The sequence below is a fragment of the Martes martes genome (assembly GCF_963455335.1).
Source record: "Martes martes genome assembly, chromosome: 12".
NCBI lineage: Eukaryota > Metazoa > Chordata > Mammalia > Carnivora > Mustelidae > Martes > Martes martes.
The window spans coordinates 94,518,661-94,540,183 of record NC_137900.1 but is presented as its reverse complement, the minus strand read 5'-3'; the positions used below and the strand labels follow the sequence as shown (position 1 = coordinate 94,540,183).

At 65.8% G+C, this 21,523-nt stretch overlaps 1 protein-coding gene across 4 annotated transcripts in view; it reads left to right on the top strand.

The window, feature by feature from the left end:
* The window catches only part of RXRA (retinoid X receptor alpha), a 91,862-nt gene that overhangs the window by 5,344 nt on the left and 64,995 nt on the right, over positions 1-21,523 (top strand). Inside the window, exon 2 of one of the 4 annotated variants that reach the window (XM_080820373.1) lies at positions 4,489-4,570. The exons of 1 other annotated variant lie outside the window; for it this stretch is intronic. The gene's annotated coding sequence lies outside the window, so the exon portion shown is untranslated. Of the gene's footprint in view, positions 1-4,488; positions 4,571-5,956; positions 5,975-6,254; positions 6,391-21,523 lie in introns of those variants that run through there. 2 more of the 4 variants (XM_080820372.1, XM_080820371.1) reach the window with 2 other exon arrangements.

Sequence of the window (21,523 nt, the reverse complement as noted above, 5' to 3'; positions counted from 1 at the left end):
CGAAGCTCTGTTACGGGTCTTGGGCCCCCGGGTGAATGGGCATTCTGTTCTGTGGGCCTCGGTGGAGGTGGAAGCTTCGCTATGTCCCTCCTGTCCCCTGTCGCTCACTGAAGGCCCTCTGGGGAGTGCAGACCCTGATCCTCGTCCAGGGTTGTCTTTGGTGGGGAGGGGCAGGGGGTCAGCTGATGGGCTGGAAAACCACGGGTGGGGTCAGCAGCCAGAGGTCCGGCCTGAGGACCCCCGTGGACTGGGGCGTACCTCCTCCCTCCACCAGGACTGAGCTGTCCGGCAGCAAATTCCTGAGGGAACCAGGTGGCAGGTGGCTGGGCTACAATGGCCACACCGCGTCCCCGGGGCAGGGCAGGGCCTCGCCTTTGTGATCATCGTTCCCAGTGCACACACCGGTGCACGCGTACACACGTGCACAGACGAGCCCGTGTGTTCGGGCACATGTGCACACATGCACGCACAGACACAGATGTGCATAGGCACACACAACTCCACACATACACACACGTGCACGCATGCGCGCACACACACTCACACGAGTGGGGGCACAGGGGCACACGTGCGGCTTTCCCAGCCTATCCTAACAAAGCCTGACGAACTTTTCCTTAGGACGACCAGGCCTGCTGGCTGGACTCTGTCCACGCAGCATCTGGAGTGTGGCTGCTGAGCGCCGGCCTGGTACTGCCGTCCCCTGGGGGTGGGTCTGCGGAGTCGGGGGCTGGTGAACCTTCCCGTGGGAGCTGGTTTTGTTATGGGCTCTGGAGAGGCAAGGTTGCAACAGGTGGTGGGGGGAGGGGTCCTCTGGTGGCAGGGACAGTGGAGACAAAGGCCTGGAGGCCTGGCCTCTAGGCCCGCGTGGCCACAGCCGGGAGAGGCCGTGCTGTGTGAAAGAAAGGAGGGTACAGTGTGTCCGGGTGAGAGCCTGGGGTGCCCAGTCTGGTGTGGGGGGGCCCGGGGTCATGGGGGGGCCGTGGGCAGGGTGGTGTCTGTGGTAGGAATTGGGCCTCCAGCTCTGTGCAGCGGGTGGGCTGGAGGCAGGCAGGCGCTGGAGGGAGGAGAGGTCCCAGGTGGGCCTGGAACCCCGCCTGGTAGGTGTCACTCTGTGTGGGCCACTGACCTTGCCCTGGCTGAGCCAGTCCGTGTGGCAGCGTCCGTGGGGTGCCCCTCCGTGGGGGGGGGGCGCGGTACTCCCCTCCCCTGGGCCAGGCCCCAGGGCCAGGCTGCGATCCACCATCCCTGATCATGGGGGCGGGAGAGGAGTCCTTCCCCTCCCTGGCTCTCTTCCTGTCGCTCTCTCCCTTCCTGGCCCTCGCCCCTTGGCCTCTCCTTGGGGGGGGGGGGGGATGCTGTCCAGCCTGTGCGCCCCTCCCCACGTTAACTAAGATATTCCAGGGCCTGGGGTGCTAGTGGAGCTCTGGGAAAGATGGCGGAACAGTCTGGTGATCGAGAAGGGCTGAAGCCCAGGTCTGGGAAGAGCATCAGGTTGCGGGGGCACAGGCTGTCCGTAGGTGGCAGGGCGGCTGGGCATCCTGGGGCCGGGGCCGGACCTGAGGGCCATGTTGGGACTGGCCTTGGGCCTGGAACCACAGCACCTCAGTGTGAGGCGTTAGCTCGGGGTCCTCCCCCCTGCGACGTTCTCAGTTGGCCCTAGGCTCCGAGCTCCTGAGGTAGGTGACTCCGGCTCTTCTTCCTGGGGCTGGGGATGGAAAGGGGAGCTTTGGTCTGAGACCCTGTGTCTAGGGTGACCCAGAGACTGGCCCTGGCCTCTCTGCACCTCTGTGGACCCATCAGGAGCAGCAGCGGTTTCCAGCCTTGACTCAGTTTCCCTGCTGTGCTTGGAGCACAGGGCCAGTGGCGATGGGTCTCAGGAGAGGGAGCCTCCGGCGTGGGGGGGAAGGGGGGAGGGGAATGCGAGCTGGGCCTGGGCCAGGCTGGTGTGTAAATCCTCCAGCGCCGTGGATAAACCCTGTGGAGTTCAAAGCCGGCCCGGGTGTGGCCTCCTGGCTGTAATGAGGTTACTGATTCAACAGGCTTCCTGGTGCTGCGGCCCAGAACCGAGGGAGGCTGGGAAGCCCCGGGGAGGGATCTAAGTACCCCATAATTGACCAATTTAGCTTAAGTGTCCGCACTGGCCCCGGGCAGAGGTCAGGCAGTGACGGCCCAGGTGGCCCGAGTCGCAGCGTTCACGGGCTCCTGACGGACGACTGCCTTGCGCGGAGCTCTCTGGAGGAGGCGCCTGAGGGGCCTGGAGCCCCCTCTCTCCCCTCTGCCCCATCTGTGGCATTGGCTTTAGAGCTGTGTCCTTAGCCACGTCCTCCTGGGGGCTTGCTGGCGTTCCCCAGCCAGGGCTGGGTTGTGTCCCGTGCACGGTTCGGACTCGGTGCCAGGCTGCCAGGGCTCCGGCCCCCCGTCAGAGCCGCGGGCCCTTTGCCTTGCTGCTTCCTCGTGCCTCCCACGCGGTCATCGTGCTGCCTCGTGGGGACCCCGTGGATTAGGCACGTGTGAGGGGGTGTGAGGCCCGCCGTGGCGGAGCTGGTCTTGGCCCGTGGGCTCTCCTCCTGTGCAGGCCGCCCCCCTGCCATCCCTCGTTTCTGAGGTTTCCTGGCGGTGGGGCCCGCATCAAGGGTGTGTGGCCGCGCAATGTCCAGCACGGGGTCCAGGCCGTGTGTGGCTGGTTCAGGACTGGCACGGAGAAGACCGTGCGACTGGCCGTCAGTGGCAGCTGGATACCTGCCCTGTGGAGCCTGCCCAGTGTCCCGGCAAGGGGCTGGAGGGGTGGCCCGGTCCCCGCTCCGCGCTGAACCTGGGCCTTGTGTCCGGAGGGCCCACTTTGCTCATCGTTTGCCCGTCAGAGGCAGGGCTGGGCGCTGGGCCGCACTGGTCAGGGACCGTCCAGGGGCTGGTGTGGCTGCAGTTGTAGCCGGGAGCTGACTGTCCCCCAGCCCACGGCTGGGGCTGTTTGGGCCGTAGGTTTGGGATGCAGGCTTCAGGCTCAGGGAGGTTGAATGATTCGCCGAAGGTGCTGTGGCTGGTGAAGGCCCAGAAGACTGGCCCTGGGGTCTCAGCCGAGGAGGGGGTCCTTCCTGGAGGCAGCGGGTGCTCACTGTGTGTCCCCCGGGGCTCGGCCCTGTCCGCAGTGGCTCGGGGTGCTCCCGGCAGAAGCACTTGCTGCTGGTCCTGGGAGAGGCCTGTACAGTTGTGCTTCAGGTGGGGGCATCCCTTGGGCCCCCTTGTCTTGCCCTGCTTGGGGGCGGGGCAGAGGAACCGCTCTGTGCGGAGGCGCAGCTGGGGTGTGCTCTGGCCCAGGTGTGCTCTGAGCAGCCTGCTACATGCCTGAACAGGTGCCTTCTTTCCTGGCCTCGGTTTCCCTGGGGTTCTCTGGCTGCCAGAGGTCTCTGTCTTTCCCTCCTGGTACCTTGGTCTGGTTCCCGTAAGCTGGTGGCTGTCTGATTGGGGTGTCCCAGCTGGGGCCCAGCATCTCAGGAAGTGACTCTGTGTCCTTCCTGGGTTGGGGGACAGGCCCTGGGTTGGGGGTGAGGTGCCTGCGTGCCCGGAAGCCACAGGCCCTGAACTGGCCAGAGTGGGGCCTGGGGTCACTCTGGCTGGGCCTAGCTCTGGGTCCGAACTGGGAGTGTTAAGGTAAAACACACTTTGGGGCGAGTAGCTTGTGACGGAGGAAGTCGTGCCCCTTATGACCGGGGCTGGGCATTGTAGGTGGCAGTGGGGGCCTGCTTCTGGCACCCAAGGTCAAGCCAGCCTCCTCTTTTCTTGGGCTCCGATCTCCCCTGCCTGGAACTCTCCATGGCTTTCCATCCCCCTCAGGGTGGAGGCCAGGCCTCAGCTCCGTGTCATGTGGCCCTGGAGCCCCTCCTGCCCATCCAGCACCACTTGCAGTTCTTCCTTGCCTTCTCGTGTTCACAGCTTGCTGCCCCGGGCGGCTGCCCTGAGTGAGGAGGGCGGGCTCTGACTTGGAGTCTATGTGGCCCTGGGTTGGCAGATTCATCAGTCTGGTCTTCTGTTTCCTCACCTGTAAACCGCCTGGGGAGGCTTCACAGGAGAGGTGTTGTTGCACCTGGGTTTTAAGGCATGAATAGGAGTTTGCGGGGTGGGCTCTGGGGAGGGGATCGAGGTAGAGAGTGTGGGTGGAGCCTCCTTGGGGGATTTCTGGGCCCAGGGAGGGATATGGAGGGCAGCGCCTCTGTGGATATTGGTAGGGATATCGTGGAAGAATCTGGCTACGTGGCCAGGCTCCCGTGGCTCCCGCCTTGCCGGCTGGGTTCTAGGTCTGTGCTGGTGAGGAGACGTGGGAGCCCTGGCAGGTAGTGCTGGTGCTGGTGGAGTCAGCTGGTCTGGGAATAATTAACCCTGTGAGGAGTGAGGGTGGCAGGGGGCCTCTCTGACCTGGCGGACCCCATTCTGGCTGTCAGCAGCCCCTCTGAGCTGGCTGCCTCCTCGTCTGATGTCCCCTCTGCTTCCCAGGCCCTGGAATGTGCCGGTCTGGGGTGTAACCTACACTGGCCCCCCCCACCTGTCGGACTGGCTCAGAACTCTGGTTCCTGGGGTGAGTGGCCGTTGCCGGGTCCCTCTCCGGGTGGAGCAGCTGGGGGGGGGGCTTTCTTCACCCTGACTCTCCGTCCCCATATCCTCAGTCCATCCCTGTGGTGCCGCTCTGCCGCTGCCCCTGCCCCTTTCCCGCCGCCCGCTAGGTATCATTTTGCCCAGGGGCCTCCTGTGTGTGCCCTGGGCTGTCCCCTCCCTGCACTGAGGAAGAAACCAATGAGGCCAGAGTCCGCGGGTGGGGGTGGAGCTGTCCCCACCCCACCCCTGCTCCTGGACTTTCTTCCTAGGACCAAGGTCGGGAGGAGGGTTGGGAGGTGGGGACCGTAGGCACTGCGTGCTGGGCCGTGACCCCTGGGGCGGGGCAGTGCCGGCTTTGGCTTTCCTGGACCCTTTCCTGGGCCCACGTGGAGGGGCATGGATGGCGGGGAGGGCAGCCAGGGCCTCCCTCTTCCTTTTTCTGTCTCTGGGGGCACAAGGTCAGGGCTCCAGCCCTCCTGGCTGGCTGGGCCCCTTCTAGCCCCAAGGCTGGGACCCCAGGGAGCCTTTTGCGTGAGAGGCTGACCCCTCCAGACTGCGGGCCCTGGGGGAATGGGGGCACGCTCAGGGTCCCCCGACTGTCCCGTTGCGGCTCTGCCTCGGGAACTCTGTGCGTTGGAGCACGCTGCTTCCTCCCTCTTTATCTTGGTTTCCTCCTTGGTGAAGTGGAAGGGAGGAGGTTGGAGGAGATGGTGGTGGGAATTGCAGTGGTGTGCGGCTGCTCCCGCGGGGACCCTTGGCAGGCATGGCTGCCGGGGTGCGGCTCTGTTCCCTGCGGGTCCCTGAGACCGCAGGCCGCCCCTCCTCCAGCGTGGGGTGGCTCCTGGGTCTTGTTTGCGGCTGAAGCCACGGTGCCAGGTTCTGCCCCTTGCGCAAATGTTTGTTGATTGAATTAGCGCCCTGCAGATGCTCCCCCTGCCCTCTGCACTTCAGAGGGTCCGTGCAGGGAGCCCATCCCTCACCAAGGTGGCTTTTAAAATTCTTACCGGTGTGCGGAATCCTCCTCCTTCTGGAGGTCTGCTGACCTCTGAGGGAGGGGAGTTCTGTGGTGTGCAGCCTGGTGCCGATTCCTGGGGGCGGAGCGGGGAGGGTCCCGGATGATGTGCTAGGACTGCCCTGGAGGGTCCCCAGGTGCCCTTGAGGGAGCCTGCCGTGTGTGTGTTCCTGCCCCTGGGGCCAGCACCCCCCCACCCCCCACCCCAGCCCCAGCTTGCTTTAAACGCAGCGGCCACCGCTGCTGAAACGATCCTGGCTTGCCCTTGAACTCGGACACCCAGACGCATCTGGGGAAGAGCCCTCAGCTCCAAAGGACCACCCGGGGCAGGACCTGGTTCTTCCTTTGCCGCTAAGCGCATCCTGTTGAAACTGGGTCAGTGAGGGGTGGGGGGTGGCGGGGACCAAGGCCAAGAGGCCCGGAGAGAACATCTCCCCTGCCTGTTTGTTGTGCGTCCGTCTGTCTGACTGGCCGTGTGTCCGTAGACACCTGGCTCCGCTGAGGCGGCAGGGCTGGGTAAAGCTCAGCCCCCGAGGGAGCCAGCGGGTTTTGAGGTCAGAGAACAGAGTGGACCCGGGGCTACCGGCTCTCAGTGGGTCACCTCGGACCAGATTTTTAAAACCTTTTCTGGACTTTGGTTTTCTTACGTGTAAAGTGGGGCCGATGGCGGATCAGGGCAGGTCACGTGCGGTGAGTGTGGCGCTGAGGTTGGCTGGCCTGATGTCATCCTGCTGTCACTCTCGTGGAGGACACGGTGTGAGTGCGGTGGCAGAAAGGCGTACTGGAGGCAGGTAAGCTTGCCCTGAGGTTTGGTGGGTTGGGTCCTCTAAATTGGTTCCTGAGGGATGCATAGGAGTTTGTCTGGGTGAAATCAGTGTCTGTCTGCTCAGACCCAGAGCTCCTTGAATCTGCCTGTGTGGCTGGAGCCAAGCCACTGAGGGGAGAGGGGACAGCTGGAGTCGGGGGCCTTGGAGAGGGCTCTGGGCCTTCTGCCTCCAGGAGCTCGGAGCCACTGTGGCTGTGTCAGAGGCAGGGCTGGCGCGCAGGGTGGGGGTCACCAGGTGGACGCGGCCTCCGTGAGGGGAAGAATGACGGGCCTTTTACCCAGTGTGGAGAGCCGGAGAGGCGCAGTCCTGAGGGTGGTCGGGACTTCGGAGTGGGATTCGTTCTGACACCTCCCGGGAGAGGTCTGGTGGGCAGGGCTGGGGCGGGGCTGGAGCGCAGGGGAGAGGTCAGGGGTGGGATGTGGGGTGACGGCCGGTGGGGGAGGCAGGAAAGCCCGGCAGCGGGAGGAGGTCACTCCTCCGGCCCCATAGAGAGCAGAGGTGGAAGCAGGCCGGGGCCTCGGGCCCGTCAGTGGGATGCCTCCAGGCTGTGCTTCGGGGATGCTGTTGGAGCCCGGCTTTGGAGGCAGGACCCCCCCTTTCATTTCTTGGCGCTGCCTTTTGTGGTGGGGACTGCGGCTTGGGGCTCATTGGTGGGAAGAGCTGTGCCCGTCGGCCTGACGGGGCTGTGTCCGCAGAGCACCCCAAAGAGGAAGGAGAGGAGCCCATCCCTGCCGTGGAGTGGGGTGTGGGGCAGTGCCAGGACTTCCGTCGGCTCCGGCGGGGCTCGCAGGGCTTGCCCCCGCCGTGCCCTCTGCCCCCAGATTTTGGATGGTCTGCGGGAAGCCGGGCTCGGCGGCTGCTGGAAGAGCTTCCTTCCACCCTGGCTGGCCCCAGGCGCCCGAGACACGGAGGCTTGTCCCAGGCTCCTGCCACCTGTGCCCGTGGCACATGCCTCGGCAGAACGGCCTGGTTTGGGTCCCAGCTTGGTGTCCACACCTGCAAACAGGGCTCACGATGGCTCCAGGGTATCTGAGGGTTGCGGGAGGTGGGGAACGGCCTGGGACATGCAGGGCTTTTCTGGGCCTCCCTCCTCGGGCTGAAAGGGTGGGCAAGCGGGCAGGCGTGGCCCTTGGCCTGGAACCCCCACCCCCCACCATGAGGTGTTGGATGCCTGCCGACTTCTTTCTGGCTGCGGTGGGATGAGATTTACAAAGAGAACGGGTCATGGTGTTCAGAGGGCTGCCTCGCGTCAGGGCATGATCTGAGTGCTCCTGGCCGTGGGCGGGACTAGGGATGCCCAGTCCCTCTGACAAGGCCCAGGATCCCAGGGCAAGGTCATGTCTCCTGGTGCCTTTGCTGGCTGCAGCTCTTGGGAGAGGCGTGACCCCTGCGTGGGTCTGCCCGCTGCATCGAGCCCTGCCTCCCTGCCCACAGCCCAGTCCTGGGCCTTATCTGCCCGTGGGTAGTTACTGTGTCTCCTGCATTGGGCAGCAGAGCCGGCGAATGGGAGGGGGAGGGGCCAGCTCGCCAGCCCACACTGGCCCTGGACGTGGCTGATAAGCTGCGGAGCTCGTTATCAGTGCCCCTCACCCCCTCGGCCACCGCTTCTGTCCGGCCCTGAGGCCAGGCCCCGTGCTCTGTCCAGCCCTGTGGTTGAGGGGTGGGAGGAGGTGTGGTTGAGCCTGGCCTTGGGGTAGTGGTCGGGCCTCATGGGGATGTCTCAGGGACCCTAGAGTGAGGAGAGGACCTGCCCCAGGCTTGGGCCTCCCTGCCCTGCTGGCTCTGCACCTGTTAGTGTCCCCTTTTCCCGCTACTCCCCCATTTTGCGGAACTAGGGGACCGTGGTCACCACTGTTGTCCCCCTGGCTGCCTAGACTCATGCTTGGCGTGTGGCAGCCCCCACCAGCCAGAACCCGGGACTGCAAGCTCCGATCCCGGTCAGCGGCCTCGGTGCCCGTGGCGGGTGGGCTGCTAGAGTCTCTGACCTCAGGCTTGGCTCCAGGACCTGGAGGTCAAGGGGCCCAGAGTCTACCTTTTGTCTTTGGCTTCCCCCAGCCACGGGACCGCCCACCTCCTGCTTTCCAGCAGGCTCTGAGGGGCCGTCGGCTGCAGGGTGCTGGGCATGTGGCCCACAACTCCCGTGTCTGCCCCGCCCCCACCCTTGGGGCCCCACCCTCTCCAGACTGTGCTCAGGGCCTCAGAGCCAGATACACGTGGGGCAGAGGGACCTGGCAGGCTCCCTCCTGTCTGGAGCCGGAGTGCTCTGAATGAGTTCCTGAGAGAGCATGTGAGCCTGTGTGCCTGGAACGTGCGAGCCTGTGTGTGTGCGTGTGTGTGGTCTGTGCGGCTTTGCCCCCCACTCTTGCTGGCCAGCACGGTCATGCCAGGTTGCGGTTGGGCCTGCCCTCCCATGGGCCGGCTCCCTCAGGGCGGGCAGAGCAGACGGCGTAGACGGGTGTGTGCGCAGGGAGGCCTGGGTGGGTCTGAGCCAGTCATTGCTAAGGAAGCGGCAGGGGCTGGCAGGCAGGTGAGTTCCACGAGGACCTGGGGCTGGAGAGGGCTGGGAGCCGATGTGCATTCTAGAGGACAGCGGGTTCGCGTGGGGAGGGTGGTTTGGGGCCGACTGGTGCTGGGTCAGACCGGGTAGGTCACCCCAGACTTCTCTGGCTCCCCTCCCCCCCAGCCCACTTCAGTTCCTCGGGAGGGGGCTGTGGGCGTCAGATCCAGGGGTGGCCCGCGAGGGCTCCTGGGGTGACGGGGACACTGTGGACTAGCACATGGGGGCTGCTGGGGCCCACCGGCGACGCACAGCCACTGCTACAGGTGCAGGCTGAGTGCTGACCCAGCAGGTGCCTTACTGAACGGGGCCAGTGGAGGAGGGTCCTCATGCTGCAGGGGGAGGGGCGGACAGCAGGCAGGCTTGGGCCCACGTGGGCCTTCCTTGCCCTCTGGCTGGGTGTTCCAGCTCCAGGATCAGCTCACTCTCTTCTGCGCAGCTCTGTACCCTGGAGAACGAGCCGCACCTGAGGCCAGGGTCAGTCATGCACACTTTAGTATGAATGAGCCTAGTGCCACTCCTGGACGGCCCGGCAGGAAAGGATGGGAAGGAAGGTTTCCTCTGATTGTTCCATGAGGAAGTCCAGGCCTGATTGCTGCCCAGTGAGCTGGGGCCAGCCGGGAGCCACATCCCGTCTCTCGCCCTCGTCTGGTGCTTCGGTTTTCTGGTTGCCCACCTTGTGTGGCAGAGCGAGCGTGCAGATGGGGCGCTGGCGGAGGGGAGTGTGCCTGGGGGGGTTCTGGCAGAAAGGTGTGTGGGGGCACCGGGAGCCTTGTGTGAACCATGGTGTCGCCATCCCTCCCTCCGTCCCTCCGTACCGGGAGGTGGGTTTGTAACCCGCCGATGGGGAGGGGGTGCTCCGCTTCTTGCCCAGGTCACCCGCCTGGGTGGTGGCAGAGCTGGGGTTTGAACCAGGCCCTCGGGATTCGTCTTCGTGGCTCGGGTGTGTATTTGAGGTCTTAATGGCAGCTGGAGCCTAGGGGAGACATTCCTCGTCTGGGAGGGGCCGGTGCTGAGCCCTCCTTGTGGGGCGGTACATGCCTTGTTTCCTACACAAACAACCAGGGCTGGCTGGGGCAATTTTATTTTTATTTCCTATTTTTACTTCCCTGTTGGCTCTTTTTAGCAACTCTGGGTCAGATAGGCCCCCGCCCTCCAGTCTCCACCCGGCTTCCTGGCCCAGGCCTGGGGCCTCCGAGAAGATGAGTGTATGTGATTCCGTTGGGGGGTGGGGTGGGGACGGGACTCGGCAGCTTGGCTTGCACTCACTCGGTCACGGGGAGCTCACTCCCTCCCCAGATAGTTCTGCAGTGGCCCCTTTTCATCTTGTGGGACTAGCTATGGTGGGGGAGGGCGTGATGGCAGTGGGTGTGTCTTTGTGCCTGACTCAGTTTCCTCACACCCCTCCCTGGTTCTCAGTGGGCCGCTGAGGCTTGGGGTGGCCTGTCAGAGGAGTAGGTGTGTGTGCCGGGTGGGCTGGGCTGCCATGCGGGTGGGTAAGTGCACAGTGGTCCTGCCTTGGACCTGGCTGGACGGGGTGTGTTGAGGGCAGGGCTGGACTGGGCCTTGTTCAGACCACGTCCACCAAGGGCCCTGGGCCCTGAGAGACGGGCTGTGCTGTGGGGTGAGCAAAGCCCACCCCAGGGCGGGGGTCATTGGAATGGCAGGCCAGCTGGGGTCTTCCCGGGGTGGGTACTGCTGGCTGTGGGGCACGTGGAGACACCAGGTTAGGGCTCATGGCCCAGTCCAGGGAGAGGGGTCTTGGGGACCTTGTCTGCCTGTGTGGACACAGCTAGGCAGCAGGCCAACATTTGTGGCGTGGGGTCCTGAGCTGTGAGAGTAGTCTGGGGAAGGCACTGGGCCAGCACAGGCTCGAGTGGGGCTGGGGTGTGGGGCGAGCCGGATGCAGCCCGCTGGGTGCCCAGTGCGGCCTGTGCCAAACCCACGGTGCTCTGCGTATAGACGAGGCCTGGGCTCAGAGAGGCCAGGCAGATCTTCAAGGTCACACAGCTCGGGGTGTGGGGCGGCCGATGCCACGTTCTCTCCTGGTCTTTCATAGATGAGGAAACTGAGGCAAGGAAAGCCAGAACACTGCTGCCAGCGTCCTACAGGAGGCAGCATGGGACTCTGCTTTGGGCCCCCATTCCAGGCCTTTAGTGGGGAGGGGCCGGGTAGAACAGGTGAGGGTAGAACAGGTGCAGTGAAGGGGGCAGGGTTTCTCTAGGACCCAGGGTGGGCTCTGCACAGGCTGGGGGGCTGCACCATCAGGATGGAAGGCCCGGTGGGGGGGGGCTTGGATGTCGGGAAGCTGCTTGTCTGAATGGGGACATGCGACATAGGCCCACCTTGCCGATACGTACGGGGCCCGGTGTGTGCTGCGTGGCCAGTGGCCGGAGCGTGGACAGGTGGGTCTGGGTGAGGGCTCAGGGCTCAGCGGGTCGGGGGCCTCCCAAGGACAGGTGAAGGGCACAGACGTGGTGAGGGCGTCTGGGCCGGGTCCAGCCCACTCTGCACCGGCGGGGCCCACTTTGTGTGTGTCTGTCCATCACTGGCGGCCAGGGCGGAGGCCAAGCAGCTGTCGATTCTGAACCCATCCCACCAAGCCCCACGGGTCCCTGGGGCCTTCTGCCATCCTGGAAGTGCTGGGTGGACTTCCCAGGTCCAGCCTGTGGGCCGTAGTGGGTGGCAGTGGGGGACGAACCCGCCCGGGCTCCCTCCTGGCCCTTCCTGCTCTGGCTGGCTCCGGTGGGCACAGCAGGCAGCCGTAGTCCTCTGCCCAGATCCCGTGGTGTGAGTGATGCAGGTGGTACGTGTGTGCTCGTGTGTGCACGAGTGGGTGCCGGGATTGTTGGTAATCCCTTGATCACAGGCCAGGACACCAAATCCCGCAGCCGAGGTGGGTGGGGGGGCTGCCTCCTCCCTGGAGAGGCCCACAGCTTACGGGGTTTCTCCCAGCCCTGCCCTTGGGAGGTGGCCTGTGTGGGCAGGGAGCATCTGGCTGCTGGGGCTGCCTTGTTAGCACAGGGCAGAGGGGCTCCTCTTCGCAGCCCAGGAAGTCCTGCATGGGTTGGGTGGCTTTGGGGTGCAGGGGCGGCTGGACTCGTGCTCAGGCCTGCACAGCTGTGTGGCCTGGGCCAGCGGCTCCCTCTCGGAGCCCGGCCTTTGTTGTCTGTGAAGTGGGGCGATGTCCATTGCCTCTGGGGCGGGTGTGAGGATGAACCTACGTCGGGCCAGACCGTCAGTTTGCTGACGGAAGCAGGGGGGAGTGGTGGCGGGGGCCCCCCGAGCCTCGGGGTCCTCATCTGCCCGGTGGGGCCCCCCCGAGCCTCGGGGTCCTCATCTGCCCGGTGGGGGCCCCCCGAGCCTCGGGGTCCTCATCTGCCCGGTGGGGCCCCCCCGAGCCTCGGGGTCCTCATCTGCCCGGTGGGGCCCCCCGAGCCTCGGGGTCCTCATCTGCCCGGTGGGGCCCCCCCGAGCCTCGGGGTCCTCATCTGCCCGGTGGGGAGGGGAGTTTCTTGTTCTGGTGCTGGCACACGGGAAAGGTCGCCCGTCAGCACCCGGTGACGCCTGGCAGGTGGGGAGCACTCGGTGTTGGGCTGGGCAGCGTGGGGAGGATGTGAAAGTTCCGCTCCCCGGGGAGGGGTGGTTTCGGGGCAGCCGGCTCCAGAACCATCTTGGGAACCAGGAATCCCCAGGGCCAGGAGTGGGACCTGTCGCCCGGTGTGGCCTTGGCAGGGACTGGGGGGTTGCGTTCCCTGTCCAGTCCTCACGGGCCTCTCCCTGGGTCCTGGGTAGGGATGGGTGTCCGGTGGGTGGGCTCTGTCGGGGAGGGACCCCTGGATCTCAGGGGACCAGCCCCCACCTTCAGTGAGCGCGAACACCGAGGCCTGGCGTGGAGCGACTCTGGGTTCCCTTTCTTCCTTCAAGCAAAGAGGATCTTTCGTAACTGTGGGAAAGAGCTCTTCTCCCCAAGGGCGGTGGGGGCGGGGGCTTGGTCAGCAGATATGACGTCCCCCCCGCCCTCTCGCCCTCTGCCCTCCTGCCTGCGATGCCCTCCAGCCCCGTGCCTGCCCTCCCGGCCCCATCAGGGTGGGGTGGGCTTGCCCAGGCAGCTCTCACCCCAGACGCGGTGGTTTCTCGCGGGGGCCCCCGCGGCGGCTCCTGATGGTGCCGTGCCCTGCACGTGCCCACTTTGGACCTTTGCGCACACGGTGCCCTCTGCCTGGTGTGCCCACCTCCCCCTGCTCTTCTGTCCCTGAGCCTGATTCCACGGGGCCTCCGTCCCCTTGAAGCTGGTCCCCAGGCCTCAGCGGGGTGTCCTGTCCTCTGAGGTCCCTGCCGCCCCCATCGGCTCCATACCCCGCAGGGGACTGGGCCAAACACGGACAGGGCCACCTTCACGCACCCTGGGCCCTGGTTCCCTCGGCTCCGAGTGGGTCCCTTCCAGCCCTGAGGAGTGAGGATGGTGTGGCTTCTGGTCCTGGGAGGGGCTGCTGTGGCAAGGGGCCAGGAGCTGGCTTGCTCAGCTGGGCGCTGGCTGGTATGCAGTAGGCGCTTGGCAGGGCTTGGGGCCAGCGGACTTGGCTTCCTGCCCATGCTGCTGGAAGGGTCTGTGATTGGGTCCCACCCCTGTGCTCCTGACTCAGCAGCCGCAGGGTGGGGGAAACCGGAGGTTTCTCCACAGAAACCCCAGCCCTGGGCATCTGCCACGGGGCCCAGATTTCTCTCCAAGGTGGGAAGTGGAGCCCTTGATTCCTGCCTCTGGGTTCCCAGTAAGACACTGGGGGTGGGGCTGGATCGGGGGGGCTCTGGGCTCAGCCTGGGGGTGTGTCCGGGGGTGTCTCCCCACCCCCTAGCCCAGACCTCGCTCTCCAGTGCAGCACTTTCTGTGGCTCCCCAGTTGCCTGTAAGATGAGGTCCTCGGTGCCTCCTGGCTTGTCTTTCCTTTCGTCCACCCTGTCCCTCCTGCTGCCACACGGGGCACCTCTCAGTCCTCAGGAGCCAGGCTGGCTTCTGCCTCTGGTTCCCACCCACAAGCCTCTTCACCTGCCAGCTTCCTGCTCTGTCCCCTCCCCATGGATGCAGCCTCCTCCAAGGGCTCTCCTGGGTTGGGTCCCGCCACCCCTTGGCGGCGGTGCCTGGTGTCCCGGCGCCCCGGCAGAGTCGCAGGCTGGGGCTTGGGGTCTCCCTCCGTGTCACCGCGGGCCCGACAGTTGGATGTGGTTGTGGAAGGGAGCGCCGAAGCCCTTCAGCCGGGGCCAGCCTTCTGGGGGGCCTCCTGGGGGGCTGCCTGGCAGGGAGTGGGGGCCGGCACTCACAGGGCCTTTGCTCGAGCTCCTTGGACAGGGCGCCTCCCACCGCCGAGGCTGCGGCCCCCAGTGCAGAGCGTCTGTGCAGGAGATGGCGGAGGACGCCCCCCACAGGCTGTCCGCGAGCGCCTGGTCGGGGTGGTGGGTGGTACGGTTTGGGGCCAGGGCCCCGGTTTCCACTTGGTCAGGTGGGGAGACCGGCCCCCACCAGGGTTCTCAGGGCAGTGTCTGCACTGCCTGAGGCTGCCCCAGCTCCTGCGGGCGCACGTGCTGGGAGGAGGCTGGAAGTTTGGGCCAAACGCAGAGGTGGGGCTTCGTGTCTCCTCGCCCGCCCGCGGTGGGTGCGTGTCGTGGGCTTATGGGCCTCCAGGGCCCCCCAGGGCCGGCGTGCGGGCGGCTGGGCCGGGGTCTGGAGCCTGGGGCTGGGAAGCTTCTGTCCATCAGGGTCTGGTGGCCTTGGGCCAGCGGGGTCCACCACCATGCACTTGGGGCAGGGGGGTACACGGTGCTGTCACTCGGACCTCGCCTTCTGCGTTCTTAGCCGGCCCCTCCTGCTGGGTCTTAGTTCAGCGTCTGATGGCTGAGTGCCCCCCCACTGCCCCCGCCATTGGTGCCAGCTGCCTCCTTGATCCCTAAAGATATTTGTGAAACACGAGCTAAAGAAGGTTCTTCCCTGGGGGGTGGGGGCTGGGGGAAGCACAGGGAGGGAGAGAACAGTTAAAGCTGAAATTAATTGTGCTGCCGGTTTCCTGTCGCCCCCACTCACCGTCAGTGCATAACGCGGGACCAGGGAGAGTGAAGAGTGATTAGTCTCGACTCACCCGCTTCATTCATGACTAAATCTGGGTCAGCGCCTGGCACAGATAAGCACGAGTGGGCGCTGCACGGCGGGACGATGGCAGTGCTACTGCTCCCGCTTTGCGTGCTGTGCCCAGATGCCCCCTCCTACAGGAAGCCCTGCTAGATGTCCCCCACCCCCACTCCCGGGAGGCTCTTTCCCATGCCTGAGGCCCAGTGTCTTCTGCATCTGGTGTCTTTTCCCCACGTTCCCTGTAGGGACTGTGTTGGGGCTGGCAGCAGCTTTTGGGGTGGGGCATGTGGGGGCGTGGCGACAGCTCAGCGTGATCTCCCGCCAGGGACCACACAGAGCCTGCTTGCGGTGCTCACTTGTTCCAAAACACTTGACCCCGATCGTGCCACCCTTTCTCAATCTCTCCCATGCTGGCATGGTCCTTGGGGCTCATGAAGGCCCAACTCTGGCCCTGGCGCCGGTCCCCGCGGGGGAGGCCGGCCGGCTGCACCGATCTGCTTCCTGCCGCTCGAACGTTCCCTGCTCACGGCCTTTGCACATGCTCTGCCTCCTGAATGCTCTTCCTTACGCTGCCCTGTGGCCCCCGTTTTCTCCCTTCTGATCTCACGTGGGTGTCCCCCACCCACTGCTGTGGCCTCTCCCCCATGGTCACCCGCAGCCAGCCTAGCCTGCTTATTTCCCTCTGAAGGTCTGTCGTGGGGCTCCCATCTGTTCCCTTGGCTGGGGTGTGAGCTCTGGGACTCTGGGTGCCCCAGGGACCGCTGGCGTCCCTGCGTCTTCAGCACAGCAGGTGCGGGAGGAACATGGCTGAGCCCCACGTCTGGGGCCTGCGGCTGCCCGTCCTCTGCCTCCTCCCGTGGGTAACCTTGTGGAGACAGTGGGGTACCTTAGGGAGGGGTGAAGGGAAGGTGCTGCCTCTGGGGGCCGGTCCTTGCTGCACCGCTGGGCTCTGTGTAGCGAGAGCTCTTGGGGGCCCCGGGTGCTTGGGGCAGTGTCTGGGTGGAGGGGCAACAGTGGGGGGCCTGGCCAAGACTCTGCCACCTCCTGACTCTTCTCATCTTACAGAAATAGGAAACTGAGGTCTGAGGGCAGGTGCTGTCTGCCTTGAGGCCACTGGGGAAGGTTTGAGAGGTATTGGGCTAGGCCCGGGCTTTGGGGGAGGGCCCCGGGCAATGGGGGAGGCCCCTGGGTCTTGTAGGGAGGGGCCCCTGGCCGTGGGGGTGGATCCGGGCCGTGGGGACGGGCCCTGAAATCACCCCGGGGTAGATGGCATGGGCAGCTGGGTGCAGAGCCTGGCAGATAAAGGGTTACAGGTTGAGGGAAGTAATAATGTTTCTAATTTTCCGTTGTGATTTAATAAAAATGTAAATCTCGGGGTGGAGGACGGCCCAGCTCACCGTGGTGTTGACCGAGATTAACTGCGGGTTCCTGGTGGTCAGCCTGCCTTTGTCTCCACGCCCCTGAGCCTGGTGCCTCCGTCAGCCCAGAAGGCCGGACAGCACAGGGCAGACGCCGCCTGGATGCACGGGGAGCCGGAATGCCAGGGGCCGCCGCGGCGGGAGTGTCAGGGCCTCTGCTGACGGGGGAGGCCCGGGATGAGGCTCCCCTCTGACCCCTGCACCCCTGTCTCCAGAGGAGCTCGGGGGCTCAGCTAGGATGGCCTGGGGCCTGTGCTGACCGTGGTTAAGTCCCAGGTATGTGGGGGCGATGTTTGAGGTGAGCTTGTGAGCGGGGAAGAGGTAGCGGCAGAGCCGTGGAGGAAGGGTGTTCCGGGCTAAGGGGCGGTGTGTGCAAAGGCCCTGACTTGGGAGTGAGCTTCGGCTGCGAGGGTCGGTGCAGGGCAGATGCTGCGTCCAGCCCCGAGGTGGGGGCAGGAGGAGGGCTGGTGGGAGGAAAAGCCAGGTGGGGTACAGTGGGGGCGGGGTTCCTGGGCCTGCCCTGACAGCTATGGGAAGCCCTTGGAGGGCTCAGCAGGGAGCAAGGACTCTGGTGGAGGTTGGGAGACACTGGTCCCTGGTGAGAGTGGTCCAGAGGCCCCGAGGAGGTAGGGTGCACTGGTGGACCTGGCCACAGTTAGAGCCACCGCCGACAGGCCAGGCCGGGGGCTTGGGCTGCCCAAGAGGTTTGGGCCCCGGAGGAGGGTGCCATTTGTGGGGTGTGGCAGGGGCGGAGTCCAGGGTTCTGGCTGGGCAGTTAGATGGCGAGGCGGTACAGGGCTGCGTGGAGACTGGACTGATGTCCAGGCTTGAGGGAGAAACGTGGGACTCCGGGGTCTGTGGTCAGAGCTCAGAATATTCTTGGGGCTGCGTTTTGTTAGCTGACAGGGGCTGGAGGGTGAGGACAGGTGGCAACGGGGATCACTGTGGCTTTTGCTGGTGTGGTGAGCGCCGTGTCCGTGGGAGGGCGCGGGTGGCCGGGCTGCTCTCGGAGCTTAGGGCAGTCGGAGCAACGCGCTGCTGCAGGTGGCCGAGGGTCATGGCTGGGGGAGCCGCACACTGTGCCTCCAGCTCTGCAGAGTTCAGAGACCGTGGGGCCTCCTCCTCAGATGGTCACTTCCCTTCCTGAGAGAGGGCACTCCTGTGCATGAGACCCGCACCCATTCCCGGGGTCTTGGGTTTCCATCGTGCCTGTCTCTCTGCTGCCGTCAGGCAGTGAAAGTCGCTAGAACACCTCCCGGATGCTGGGCATGCAGCGGGGCAGCTGGTCCCTGTGGGGTTCATAGTCCCCAGTGAGAGTGGAACTGTCCCCTGACACCAGCTTTGCTGAGCGTTGAGTGACAGCGATGGTGTCTTGTCACTGAGAGAGGCTCCGGGGGTGGGGGCGTGTTGGGGACCCAGTGAAGGGAGGCCTGCATGCCGTGGGGGTGAGTGGGTGGTGCTGGGCCGTGCCCGGCTGCCCCGACAGGGACCTGGTCTGCCCCTGGGCTCACAGTTGGCAGCGGGGTGGGGGGGGGAGGTGGAACTGGGGACAGTTCTGGCCAGAGCTGCAGACCCCAGCTCCCTGCTCTAGCTGGGCCCAGAGCCACCACCCTCGACGCTGGGTTGTGGGGGCCTTTCTCCCCAGCTGCCCCGGGCTTTATGCTTGGTCACCTGTGTGCAGTCGGTGGTCCTGCTTAGGCCGGCTCTGGGCCAGGGGCACCTTGACCAGGGTGCAGGGCATGGCCAGGTTTGGTGTGTGGGGAGGGAGGGAGGGAGGGCATCCGGTAGGGCGTGGACAGGGCCTCTGGGGGGCTCTGGGAGAGAGTGAAGGAAAGCTTGCTGCCCCCCGGGGCCAAGGGGTGCCGGGTGTTGGTGAGGTTCGACCTCTCCAAGATTTATTGGGACTGATTGAGTTGTGTCCTTGGGGGCAAAGTCCCTGCCCCTGGCGATGGTGACCAGAGGGTCTGGGCTGGGAGTTACGGCTGCGTGCCCTTGAGTCCCTGGAGCGGGGAAAGGCCGTTCCCCGGGGGGCTGTGCAGGGGGCGGGCGGGCGGACTGCTTGCGATGGAGCTGCGTGGACAGCATCACGTTCTGCTTTCAGCACTTCCCTCTCCTCCTGGCCCGGCCTGCCCTCCCGCGCGTCCTTCGCCATGCCCTGGACCCTAGCTCAGCCCCCGTCTGGAGCACGTGCAGGCCTGGGGTCAGGAAGAGCAGGCCCAGCAGAGGGCCAGGCGGGCTTCTCGGCCCCAAGACCCCGGGAGACGTCCTGCCCCCCGTGCTTTGATCGGACAACCTGTCGGGGCTACGGGGCAGCTGCACAGTGTCGGGCTCACCCAGCCGGAGGCGGGGAGGGAGCGAGGCTGGGAGGGAGGGGGGACGGGCCTCGGGGAGGCCCTTGGGACGGGCGCTGCGGAGCAGAGCACCAAGCCCAGCCTCGGCCTCGAGCCCCTGGGCCCACGCCCAGGCCCCCGCTTACCAGCTGGGGCTCTGGCGGCCCTCTGTGCCTCAGTTCCCTTTGGGTAAGGGAGGGTGCAGAGCCGTGGGGACCACATGTGGGCGGCTAGAGGCTCCCGGGGGGCTGCCTGCGGAGAGGCTTGGGCTCCCTCTTAGGGGCCTGTGGTCTCTGCCCTGCCCGATGGCACCAGGAGGATTATGGTCTCCGTCCCCGGCTCACTGCATATCTGTGCAGGGAACAGAAGGCACTTGCTGCACGGGGAGCCCTGCTCTTGGCGTCCAGCTGGGGCCGAGGCCGGGGTCTGCTCCACCTGTCCTTCCCCTCCTCCTCCGCGGGGCGGGGGTCTCCTGGCCACGCTTGGCTTCTGTGCCTTTGGGATGGTTTTTTTCTTTGCTCAGAGGCGGCGGTGGGAGGGAGGTGGGCCAGCTGTCGTCGCCCTGCACGCTGCACGCGGGGACACTTCCCAGGGAGTTGGGGGTCCTGGGCCTGTGCCAGACGTTGACGCGCCGCCCCTCGTCGGCTCTGGCCGCGCAGTGGCTCCGTGACAGGACCAGGGCGCACTTGTCCGAGGCCAGGCGTCACGTGCCTTTACCACCTGGCCGAGCTCCTGCTCCTCGGTGAGGGTGGGCAGAGCTACTCCTCTCCTGCCTCAGTGTCCCCTTCTGGGATCCCGGGGCGGCCCACTCAGCCTTCAGGAGAGGTTTCCATAGCCTCAAGGTGTACCTGCCCGCATGTGGGTCGGTCCCGGCGTTAGGGGCCAGGCACCTGGACGTTTTGCTTAGGAAGTGGAGTGCTGGGGACAGGGCTGGTCCTTCGGGAGGGTTGAACCGGCAGTGGAGGTCGTGCCGTGGCAGCACTGGGGCCAGGGGTCATGGCTGGTGATGGTGGACCACAGTGTCCTACTGCTAGGTCTTACCCACCGGAGGCCCCTGACCAGCAGCAGGGTTCGTGATGCACCCAGAGCAGGGACACAGGGAAGGCAGGCACCCATGGCCCCGGGGACATGCAGGGTGCTGGCTGTGGCGGGGGGGGGGGGGGGGGCAGGTGTCTGGCCCCACCCTGTGGGCTCTGTTCCGCTGGCCTGCCCTGATTTTGTTATCCCAAACGCTGTGTCCTCCTGGCTCAGGGAGCCCCTGGAGAGGGCAGAGATCCAACACCTCGGGAAATGTGAGCCCCTCCCCAGCCCGTGAATATTTCATCAACGGATTAAAAATTGAAGCTGAACCGTCCACGGCTGGAGGGCGGGCGGGGCGCCGCTCCTGTGTCAGGCCTGCTGGAGTGTTTTTCCTGGTGACAGAGCCACGTCAACTAGAAATGGCATTCCGTGGTCTTCTTTCATTAAGGTCGAGATGTAATCAGCCATCAGCTGCCATTAGTGAATTTTGACCCTCAGAATGAGAGGTGAACGGGGCACAGAAGGGTTTGTCAGAGCCAGCGTGCGGGGGGCCACGCAGAGGCTGTGGCTGCGCCTGGGGCGTGGGCAGGCGTGGGTGTTGCCGTGGGCGATCTGGTCTGTGCGTGTGTGTAGGGCTGGGGGTGGGGTCTGGTCTCCGTGTGCGTGTGTGCACGTGTGCGCGTGCGGGGCTGGACGGGGCTGGTTGGCTCAGGTCTGGCCGCCCACTCCTCCGGAGCCCTGCCGTGTCTGCACGCCCGGTGCCCGGGGGCCTGGAGCCCTGAGGTCCCGCAAACAGCGTGGGGCTCGTGAGGGTCCCGGCAGCGGTGTGTGAGGGGGAGGCCAGTCTCGGTTGCAGTGAGGGGACAGTGTTCTGGGCCCTGGGGCTGAGGAGGAGAGGGGCCCTTTCCTGGGGCTGCCCAGGTGGCCGGCATGACAAGACGGGCAGGCCGGCTGACACGGGCCTCCAGGCCCCAATGGCCAGTGCCACTGCAGGCGGGCGTGTTGGAAGCCCTGGCAGGTGCGCTGGGCCAGGAGGACGGGGCAGTGGCGGCTGCTTGCCAGGGCCCCCCAGGCTCTGAGAGGCCACATCAGGGCCCTAGGAGCATCGGCCCCAGGGAGGAGGATGCAGGGGCCCTACTGCAGGCCCCCAGGCAGGCAGCGCAGGGCTTGGCAGGGCTGCCTTGCCCCTCCCTGTCTCACTCCTGCCCAGCAGCAGGCAGAAGTGGCCACTCGCCAGGAAGCAGACTGCCCAAGGCCGAGTGTCTGGACCACCCAGCCTCCCGCCACTCTCCTGCTGGGCCATGCTTGTTTTCCTTTGGCGGATTGGAGCTGATCCGGCTGCCGACGGGTGCCGCAGCAGCTCTGCCCCTCGGCAGGCCAGCCCGGACTCGGGGCGTCCCTTCCCCCAGGGGCAGGTGCTGTGGGGTTGGCTGGGGGCCGGCGTGCGGCGACAGCGTAGGGGAGCAGCGCCACGCTCAGTCCCCTTCCCGCAGGGCGCAGAGAGGGGCCTGCTCACTGTCGGGCATGGTCAGCTGTGAGGCAGGGGTGCCCTGCTCCCTGCGGGGATGCTGAGCGAGGCCTCTGCCGCTCACGGCCAGCCGTGAGGCGGTCCCGGCTTCTCCCCGCCCTTTTGTCTCTCCCTGGGGGCTCCG